Consider the following 9,650-nt stretch of genomic DNA (forward strand, 5'->3'; position numbering starts at 1 on the left):
AGTTGTCCCAGTTGGGAAAACTGATCCTCTACTCCTTCAAAGCCTTGGGACATTCCTGTATATAACTCTAATGTGTCTGCCATTTTAGGCCATGCTGTCATGTATGGATAGATACTTTTGTGATTTGTCCCACATAACTGACCACCTGTACCTGCATGTACACAAGCAGGCTAAGGAATGTTGAGACTTGTGCTGTGTGAATAACCTTGGGACCCTAACTGTTCAAACTATATTATCCGGCCACCAGGTCAGAATTGGCCCTTCTGTTGTCTCACATCTCTTCCTACTCCAGGTTCAGTTGGGCCCCTGGAATGGAATCTGAGAGGGAGGAAGACCCACATACCCCAGGCTCCTTGAAAATATAGAAACATGCTAATGTGGAAATGCAGCTCACTCCAAAATTGCACATAGGTGAACAGATATTTCATTTCAAACCCTATTTGCTCTAAAAATTTGGCTCTTTTGAAGATGGTCTATGGGAAGACACCGCTAAGGGGAGGAGGTTCTCTGTCCAGGCCTCTCCCCTTTTAATTTTTTTGTATATTTTTTATTGGAGTTCTATTTGCCAACATAGTATAACACCCAGTGCTCACCCCATCAAGTGCTCCCTTCAGTGCCTGTCACCCAATCACCCCATCACCCCACCAAACTCCCCTTCCACTACCCCTTGTTTGTTTCCCAGAGTTAGGAGTCTCTCATGTTCTGTTACCCTCTGATTTTTCCCACTCATTTTCTGTTTTTTTATTATTATTATTATTTATGAGATACTGAGTGGCAGATATACAGAGGGAGAAGCAGGCTCCTCGCCAGGAGCCCAACATAGGACTCAATCCCCTGACCTGGGATCATGCCCTGAGCCAAAGGTAGACATTAAACCACTGAGCTTCTGCCCAGGCCTCTTAGGATGCCAGCCTGGCTGTTTCCACAGTGCTTCCCCAGCTAATGAGGTTAGCAGTGTGTACCTGATTTGATGTAACGTTGCCTATTCTTATTGTCTATTACTTTCTATGTTAGATTGCTTTCCCCTTCTATTAGACTTCTATAACAAAGTTATTTCCTTTTCTAAGGTAAAACACTGCTATTAAAATCTCTTGTGCAGAACCCATGTCTTCCTAACTCTTAATGTAAGCCAATCTCTGGCTTTTTTCCTCTTTCAGTTTAACCAATGCCTTCATATGGCCATTGATGTGATCTGGGGGAGAAGGACTGATACAAATGCCAAAGAGGACAGGAGTCTGGAATACCAGCTCATGCAGTTTATGCCTTCTGGTCTTTCTAGGTTTGACCCTAGATGAACCAAATCCATCACTCACTGATGCTGGACTTGTCCAAGTTTGACTTTGTGGATCTGACAGGCTCAACTCACAATGGGCAGTTCTGGATGCACAATCAATTTGTCCTATGGTCAAGTTCTCTGTCTCGACCAGGGTAGAGACATGCCAGGAGTTATCAAAAGTTAGATAACTTTGTGCTATGACACGACCTGACTCAAATACCGTGGACATGTGTTATGGTAGTAATTCCATAAACTTTGGTTTTTCTTATTACTGATACTTTTGAACATCTGAGTCTGCCAGGTCCTAAGGCCTAAGTGGCAGCAATGTGAGCACCACAGCCTAAACCTGCAATGGAGCCTTTTCCTGCTCTGGGCCCACTCAAAGCAGGAAGCCTTCCATGTCTTCTGGTACATGAGACTAAGCAGGATTCTTTACCATTTAACCCTCTGAAAACATTCACTGAAGTGCTAGGTTCCTAAATAATAGTATTTATCTCCTCCTCTGGAGCATATGTATCTTACTAAGGCCTCATTGTCTACTTCTTTGCCCAATAAACAATAAACACAACATGTCATTGGTGGATCATTCTGATGTTCTACAGGATGTCTAGTCCTCCTAGATAATAGTATGGTACAGAAAGAGTTAAGATGCCCCTGAGGGAAATAGGGATTATTGCCTATTCCATGTGAATGGAAACTGTTTTCAGCCTTTCCCTACAACTGGAACTAAAAAAAAAAAAAAATAAAAATAAAAACATATCTGCTACTTTTTACAAATTCTCTACCATGGACCTGGAAAGCAATTTTTAAAACTTTAGAGCTTCTAGAGATTTTCCTTCAGCCTTCCCCTCTGCTCACTCATGTCTCACAAGTCAGGTATACCATCTAGTAGTTATTCCAACTCCAGTGTTGTAGTTGTAATCAGTCACCTAAGTGGTTGAATAAATGACTGCCAGGTGGGTTTGTGGAACAGAGCATACTGAGAACTGGACTTTCTCCAGGACTCCCTTACTAACTGGACTCTACAACCTAGAACTGAGTAGAGCCCCAGTTCTAATGAAGGTACTACAACTATGCTTTTAGTTTCTCAGTATCCATGTCAATTCAAACTGTTCAATAATCCCTAATGTATGGGTATTTTCTCTTCCTGGTATAAAACAGCCTAAACAAATGGCCATAGTTACCTTTAGAGAAGATCTCAGAGGATCATGGAATAGAATCATGATTTTTCAGAGACCTTCCCTTTGGGAACCAGGTACTTCTTGGGTTAATGAGTTCTAGATCTGCAAACTGGCACAGTTTTGGGAATTGAGTAAGAGATTGACTATTGCAGTAACAATCCCCAGCTTTATATCCATTTTGCTTGTTAATAACCCTCAATCTTACTATTTTAAAAGGCATCAGTGCAACTTAGGAAAACCAAATACCAGGGTCTTTGAAGGCTGTATCCTCAGGTTTTTCAAATGCTGTCATCATGCCTACAACGTTTTCCCATACTGAGATGTTGTTTTAGTTTGCCACCAGTGAAATCTTTAGCAATTGAGCCACCATCTTGTGTGAAGGACTACCTATACCGTACACAAAGTAGGATGGCATCATTACCTACCAAGGCAGTTAGTGAGCCAGTCAGATCCCCATCTTACCTTCTACTTGCTCTGCACACATTTTGTCCTCCAAAAAGAAAACCACAAGATAGGATTAGACAGGTGAGATTTATTGGGAAGCTATATCTATGAGGGGAAATGCATAGGGACCCAGATGCTGGGCAAACTGTCAGATCCAATGCCAGTCTGATCTCTGTAAAAGACTGCAGGAGACTAAGGAAGGAAAAGGATCAGACTTCATGGTCATCAGCAAGGCCAGCAAAGAGACCTGGAACCATAGTTACCTATCAGAAGGGTTGAATCTTAGAATTGGGCCTACCTTACATTCTTAGTTGTAATGCCTAGTTATTGGCTTAGAGGGGGACAGTGAGGAAATGGTGACCTTGGCAGAATACGGTGATGGATTTTAGACAGCAAAATCTAAGGCAGTCGATCATACTCCTACCATTGTAAATCTGGGAGGCATATTTAGAAGCTGCCACAACAATCTCCATGGTTTCTTTTTTTTTTTTTTTTTTTTTTTATAAATTAATTTTTATTGGTGTTCAATTTACCAACATACAGAATAAAACCCAGTGCTCATCCCGTCAAGTGTCCCCTTCCGTGCCCGTCACCCATTCACCCCCACCCCCCGCCCTCCTCCCCTTCCACCACCCCTAGTTCATTTCCCAGAGTTAGAAGTCTTTATGTTCTGTGTCCCTTTCTGATATCTCCCACACATTTCTTCTCCCTTCCCTTATATTCCCCTTCACTATTATTCATATTCCCCAAATAAGTGAGAACATACACTGTTTGTCCTTCTCCGATTGACTTACTTCACTCAGCATAAAACCAAGAACCATATGATCCTCTCATTAGATGCAATAAATCTCCATGGTTTCTGCTCTCTAAACTACTTAGTCTTTCTGGTTAGGTAGCCAACCTAATGCCTCTTAGGCTACATCTAGGCTTCACAATAATAAAATACCTAAGACCTCACAGGCACCTGGGTAGCTCAGTAAGTTAAGTGTCCCACTCTTGATTCCTCCCTCCCCCTCCCCCACTCTGGTCATTATCTCAGGGCCATGGGATTGAGCTTTGCGTTGGGCTCTGTGCTCAGCAGTGAATTCACTTGAGATTCTCTCCCTCTCCCCTTCTGCCTATGTGTGTTCTTTTTCTTAATAAATAAATAAAATCTTAATCTAAGTAAGACCTTAGAATTGAGGGAGAGACTATGGTATTCCATAGCCAGTCTGACAGAACTCAGTCTTTGGAGTATAAAGGCAAATTCCTGTGCTAGGCTAAATTCTGAAGGTTAAGTGCCATAAATTGGGTCCAAGTTTATGACTAATTCACTTGAGCATATTTTCCTTCAGAAAACCTAAATGTTCTGCACTGAAGAAATGTTAGAATTCTTGTTTAGTCTCCAATTTTTAATTGGTAGTTAAATGCTAGAGCTTCAGGAATAGTTCTGAGTCTTTGGACTTTGCCCTTTCTTGGACTCCTTCAATGAGATGGCCTGAGAGCCAGTGATAACATACTTAGAACTAACTTTAGACCTCTTTCCTTGCTCCCCATCCATGGTGGGGATGGGCAGAATAGGACTTTGCTTATGATTTGCTTTTTCCATTCATATGGAGAAGAGTACTTGACTTCTTCCCAAACTTGGACATAAGGTTCAAGAAAGCTAAACACCACGATGGAAGTATGGAATGGGATAGAAGTTAGATATATTAGAAGAAATATGAATATAATCAGAACGCTAAATGATCATACGACACATTCTAGATATCACAATAGTGAGGCAATTAATTAGAATAGCCAAAGCAAACTGAGAAGTCCTTTTGTCTGGTTGCCATGTGATCTTTCCCTTGTACTTGACTATTTCCCTTCACGCTAAGCTCTGTGATCATTTGTTGTATAACCGAAGCTTCATATACTCAACATCTTCCATCCAGTTATAGTTAAGGATTTGTAATTGAACTTAGATTGAATGCAGCTCTACTCGTGGGAGAGGAGACTGATCTGTGCATTCCCAGATGGGAATAAGGAGTTTAGTGTCTGCTGTATAAGGAACATGAAATGCAAAACCATTCAGACCTTGGAAGACGCTTTTTTTGGCTTTTCCATGGCTGACTAAAATGAGGGTCAGAAGGACTTAGAAGCTCTGGAGGTTTAAACTGCTGAATTCTTGACTTTACCTCTTGTAAACTGAGTCACCTTGGACAATTCTATCACTTCGAGGAATGTCAGTTTTTCTCATATGCAAAACAGGGAAAATGCCTTCCTATACAGTGTGGTTATAATTACATTAGTAATTATTCAACAGCAACTAAAGTAGCAAAGTGCTTTATACTTCTAAATACTGAGCTAATAATTTAGAAAGAAAAGTCAATGTTCCTAGACATGATAGAATTCATAACTTCACCCTATTTTGTAGTTATTAAAAAGATAACACATCATGAGCAGGGGTCCTACAGATGGACCCAGGGAGAGCTCCTGTGGGAAGGGGAGGCTCTCTTCATGGAGTCGTCACATGCTTCAGGCTACCTGATGGGAGTGGGTCTACAGGAGAAGTACAGGGTCATGTTGAGACCTGGTTGTCTTGCCTCATTAAGCTGACATTTTTTTCCAGGCCATGTTCTCCTAGAACATTCCATGCTTGCTTAGTACAAATATTTTTAGCAGCATCTCCTATAAAGGTTTAAATAAAAAATGCTTTATTTATTAAGGCCATTTTAATGAAATCCATTTTTCTAGAATTTATTTAAAATATACCTTCTACTCAGTATATTTTCTGTGTATCCTATAACACAATATGTTATAAATGCTAAAGCATTTGATCTACATGCCTTAGAAAGCTTATATGCAGTTTATAAAATATATCCTGTCCTCTTCCCAATGCGTAAAATGTGAACAATACTACCAACCTTTTAGCATGTTAGGACATCTGTAAGAATTACATAAGTGCTGATTGAATGCAAATTGCTACTTGTATTACTGATGTCCTCATGATGTTACCTTGACAGCTCAAATATCCTTTAGTTGTTAAACAAAAAAATCAACTACCCTTAGAATTTAGAGTTGTCTATTCTTAGCATTCTATTGGAAACACAAACTGGAGAACACTGGCCTAACATCTCAGACTGTTGAAGTTCCCATTTGGCAAGGTGCCCCCCATATTTCAATCCCTTCTCTGTGTGCTTACTTTAGAAGGAAGTAACAGTCATTTGATCTTAGTTTCTATCTTCAGGATTTGGAGAAGCCTCTCTCAGATCTGACAGCATAGACAGTGGGATTGAGGATTGAAGGAATGAGGAGGTAGAAGCTGGCCACTAGAGTGTGGATTAGAGGAGGCACCTGGTGACCAAATCGATGAATGAGAGAAGAAACGGCAATAGGAACATAAAAGATCAGAATGGTACAGATGTGAGAACCACATGTCCCCAGGGTTTTAAGCCTGGCCTCAGGTGTGGCCAGTCCCATCACAACCCAGAAAATCATCATATAAGAGGCAGCAATGGCTGTTGGTTCCAGGATCAGGACCAGAAAGCCAAAGCTCAGCCCACAGACATTGTTGACCCTGCTTTCACCACAACCAAGGTGCTCACATCCATGTGCTCACAGTAGGAGTGTGAGATGACATGAGCTTTGTAAAGGGGTAGCCACAGGTGGATTATCAAAGGCAGGGGTCTGATGTAGAGTATACCCCAGAGGAGGGCAGCCACCACCCCCAAACATCACACCACAGTGCTCACTCATACTGTGGTGGAACAGAGTAGGTTACAGATGGCTACACAGTAGTTAAAAGTCACAGCAAGGAGGAAGATGCTGGACTCACTGTGGCAAAGCAGTGGATGAGGAACATTTGAGCCAGGCAGGCATCCAGGCCAATGTTCCCAGCGCCAAACCAGAAGATTCCCAGCATTTTGGGCATAGTAGACAGAACCAGGTCAATGACGGCCAAAATACACAGGAAGAAATACATGGGCTGATGCAGGCTATGCTCCACCTTTACCACAGCCAGAATGGTGACATTCCCCATCACAGCAACCAGGTAAATGGAGCTGAGGGGGATGGAAAGCCAGATATGTAGGGACTCTAGCCAGTGAGCTGGAAGGGACTAGGTATTGAATAGACATTATGAGAAGTGAGCATGATTAATAAATGAACCTCGTGCCCCAAAATGCAGTAGAAACTTTTCTACAAATGAAAAATAAGAATATTTTTAAGTTCTGCAATAAAGAATAGGCTCACTGATAAGATGCTATAAACTTTCTTAGAAGAAACTATTCTGTATGTTGGCAAATTGAACACCAATAAAAAATAAATTTATTAAAAAAGAAAAACTATGGAACAAAGTCCTAGAAGCGTCATGTTATTACTTTCATGGTACTGAAAAAATTTGCCAGGCACATGCTAACTACATATTTGAATGAATGTAAGAGTATCTCTTTGTAATAGGACTCTGAGTAATGTTCTTGCATCTATAAATGAAATGACCTGAGGTAGACTGCTACCTATTTAGTCATTTGACTCTGCAGGTAGGCTATGTAATATCTCCCAGGATTATATTAGGAGGTCTCAAAATGAGAGCTCCTTGGAAAGAGACATGTTGATGCTGAAAGCTAGAATGATGGAGTCCTGAGACTGTCTAGGTTCTATGGTAAATCAAGATTTAAGCTAGAGGCCAGCATTTGCTAATAGATGAACTGAAACATTTAATCTGAAGGGCAAAAATCACAAAGCAGGGACATGGGCCAGTGAAGAAGAGAGACTTTGGAGGATGGAAACAAAGGGATTCCTGAATGGTGAAAGCTGCTGAATGGTGAAAGCTGCTTAATGTAGATCCATTTGTGTGTCTTCTTAGATGTAAGTCCTTGCAAGGGCCTTCACCCTTGATGGAGGCTAAATAGAGGATAAGATTGCAGAAGCAACGGTTAGCTCTAGGAAGCAAAACACTTTCAGCTCTGAGTGGCAAGAAGCCTAGAGGATGAGTATTTGGCTGAAGAAGAAATGTCCTATTTAGAATCTAGGCACCTGGCTTAAAAGAGATTAATATTTTGAAAAGATAGAAGCAGTTCTGGGTTGTTTTTTTTTTTTTCCTTTTCCAGGATCTAAAGGAGAATACTAGGATGTGTTTCCTATCTATATTAGAGGAATTTCAAGGGCATGGAAAAGCACATAAGCTTTGTTTTTCTACATAATGAGCCTTCTTGGGTTGAATATAGCAGGATAGTCAGCAGTCTGGGATTTGTGGTTTTCCAAATCTGGCTTCAGATTGTGGCTGTAGGAACTGAGGCCAATGACATTATCCTATCAATTACATGACTGCATTTGACAACAAACTTAAACAGTTGTGGCCTAAAGGAGGCATGAGTATTAAAGGGGAGTACAATGTCTGACACTTTAATACTAAGCATTCATTATCTCTTTTTAATTGTTGAATAATGTTCAAAAATGCATCCAATAAAATTCAAAGAAACTTTGGGATACCTGTCTCTGTAGGAAGCCATGGTACTAGAATGACAACTATAGTAATGACTTTATCCCACCAAATTTCTCTCCATGAGCTGGGTTTCCCTTCCATCTCCAGGTTCTCCTAGATCATTACAAATGGGAACAGAGTAGTGGCAATAGCAGTGAAAGGGGAAGGTAAGAAGGCTGAGTCAGTGGGGCCTTATCAGCCCCAGCAAGACAAAGCACACAGAAACCAGCAGCCCATGATTGAAGTGATGAGGGAAGCTCAGGTAAGGGGAACCTGTCTTTTTTCTCACCCTGTGTGCTAATCATTCTCCATTTTCCCCTCTGAAACACCATCCTAGGACACTAGAAGCTGATGTTTATGGAATGCATCACCCAGATTCCACTCTCTTGTGTTTTCTAGATGGTCTTAGCCAATAGGAGACACTAGCAGGAGATAAAGTCAGACTAGAGATCAGGAATTTGTTCCCCAGTTCCCTTCCTACCAGACCTATAGCACAGCTACAGTGTCCGACAAAAGGACCAGCTCCTGAAGAGTGACCCCTCTTGTTTTCTGGCAAAAGCATCTTCTATTTTGTGGTGAGGCCTGAGTTAGGTAATGCTGTGCAAGGTTGGTCCTGGGGCTTCATAATCCCCTTGTGAGTTTCCTTAACCCTTCCCAGGCCTCTACAGATAGTCCCTTCAATAGCTCTCTTCACCAGGCCAATCGTTTGGATGGGTCAGACTAGATCCCAATAGTATACAATCTTCACTCAGTATTGTCTTTGTAAAGCTCTCGTCTTCCTCAAAGGGGCACATAATCTTTTTTGGGTTTTTATATATATTTTTTATTGGAATTTGATTTCCCAATATGTAGCATAACACCCAGTGTTCAACCTGTCAGGTGCCCCCCTCAGTGCCCATCACCCAGTCACCCCATCCCTCCACCCAACTTCCCTTCCACTACCCCTTGTTTGTTTCCCAGTGTTAGGAGTCTCTCATGCTGTCAGCCTCTCTGATATTTCCCACTCATTTTCTCTCCTTTCCCCTTTAATCCCTTTCACTATTTTTTTTAAATATTTATTCATTCATGAGAGACACAGAGAGGCAGAGACACACATAGAGGGAAAAGCAGGCTTCATGCAGGGAGCCTAATGTGGGACTCAATCCTGGAACCCCAGGATCAGGCTCTGGGCTGAAAGGCTGCACTAAACCACTGAGCTACCCGGGCTGCCCCCTTTCACTATTTTTTATATTCTTCGTATGAGTGAAACCATATAACGTTTGTCCTTCTCTAACTTACTTCACTCAGCATAATACTCTGTAGT

At 41.4% G+C, this 9,650-nt stretch overlaps 1 pseudogene; it reads right to left on the reverse strand.

The window, feature by feature from the left end:
- Positions 1 to 6,085: 6,085 nt before the first annotated feature.
- Positions 6,086 to 7,017, reverse strand: LOC129506827 (olfactory receptor 52M1-like; annotated as a pseudogene).
- Between the last annotated feature and the right edge of the window lie 2,633 nt (positions 7,018 to 9,650).

This window comes from Nyctereutes procyonoides, unplaced genomic scaffold (assembly GCF_905146905.1).
Source record: "Nyctereutes procyonoides isolate TBG_1078 unplaced genomic scaffold, NYPRO_anot_genome, whole genome shotgun sequence".
NCBI lineage: Eukaryota > Metazoa > Chordata > Mammalia > Carnivora > Canidae > Nyctereutes > Nyctereutes procyonoides.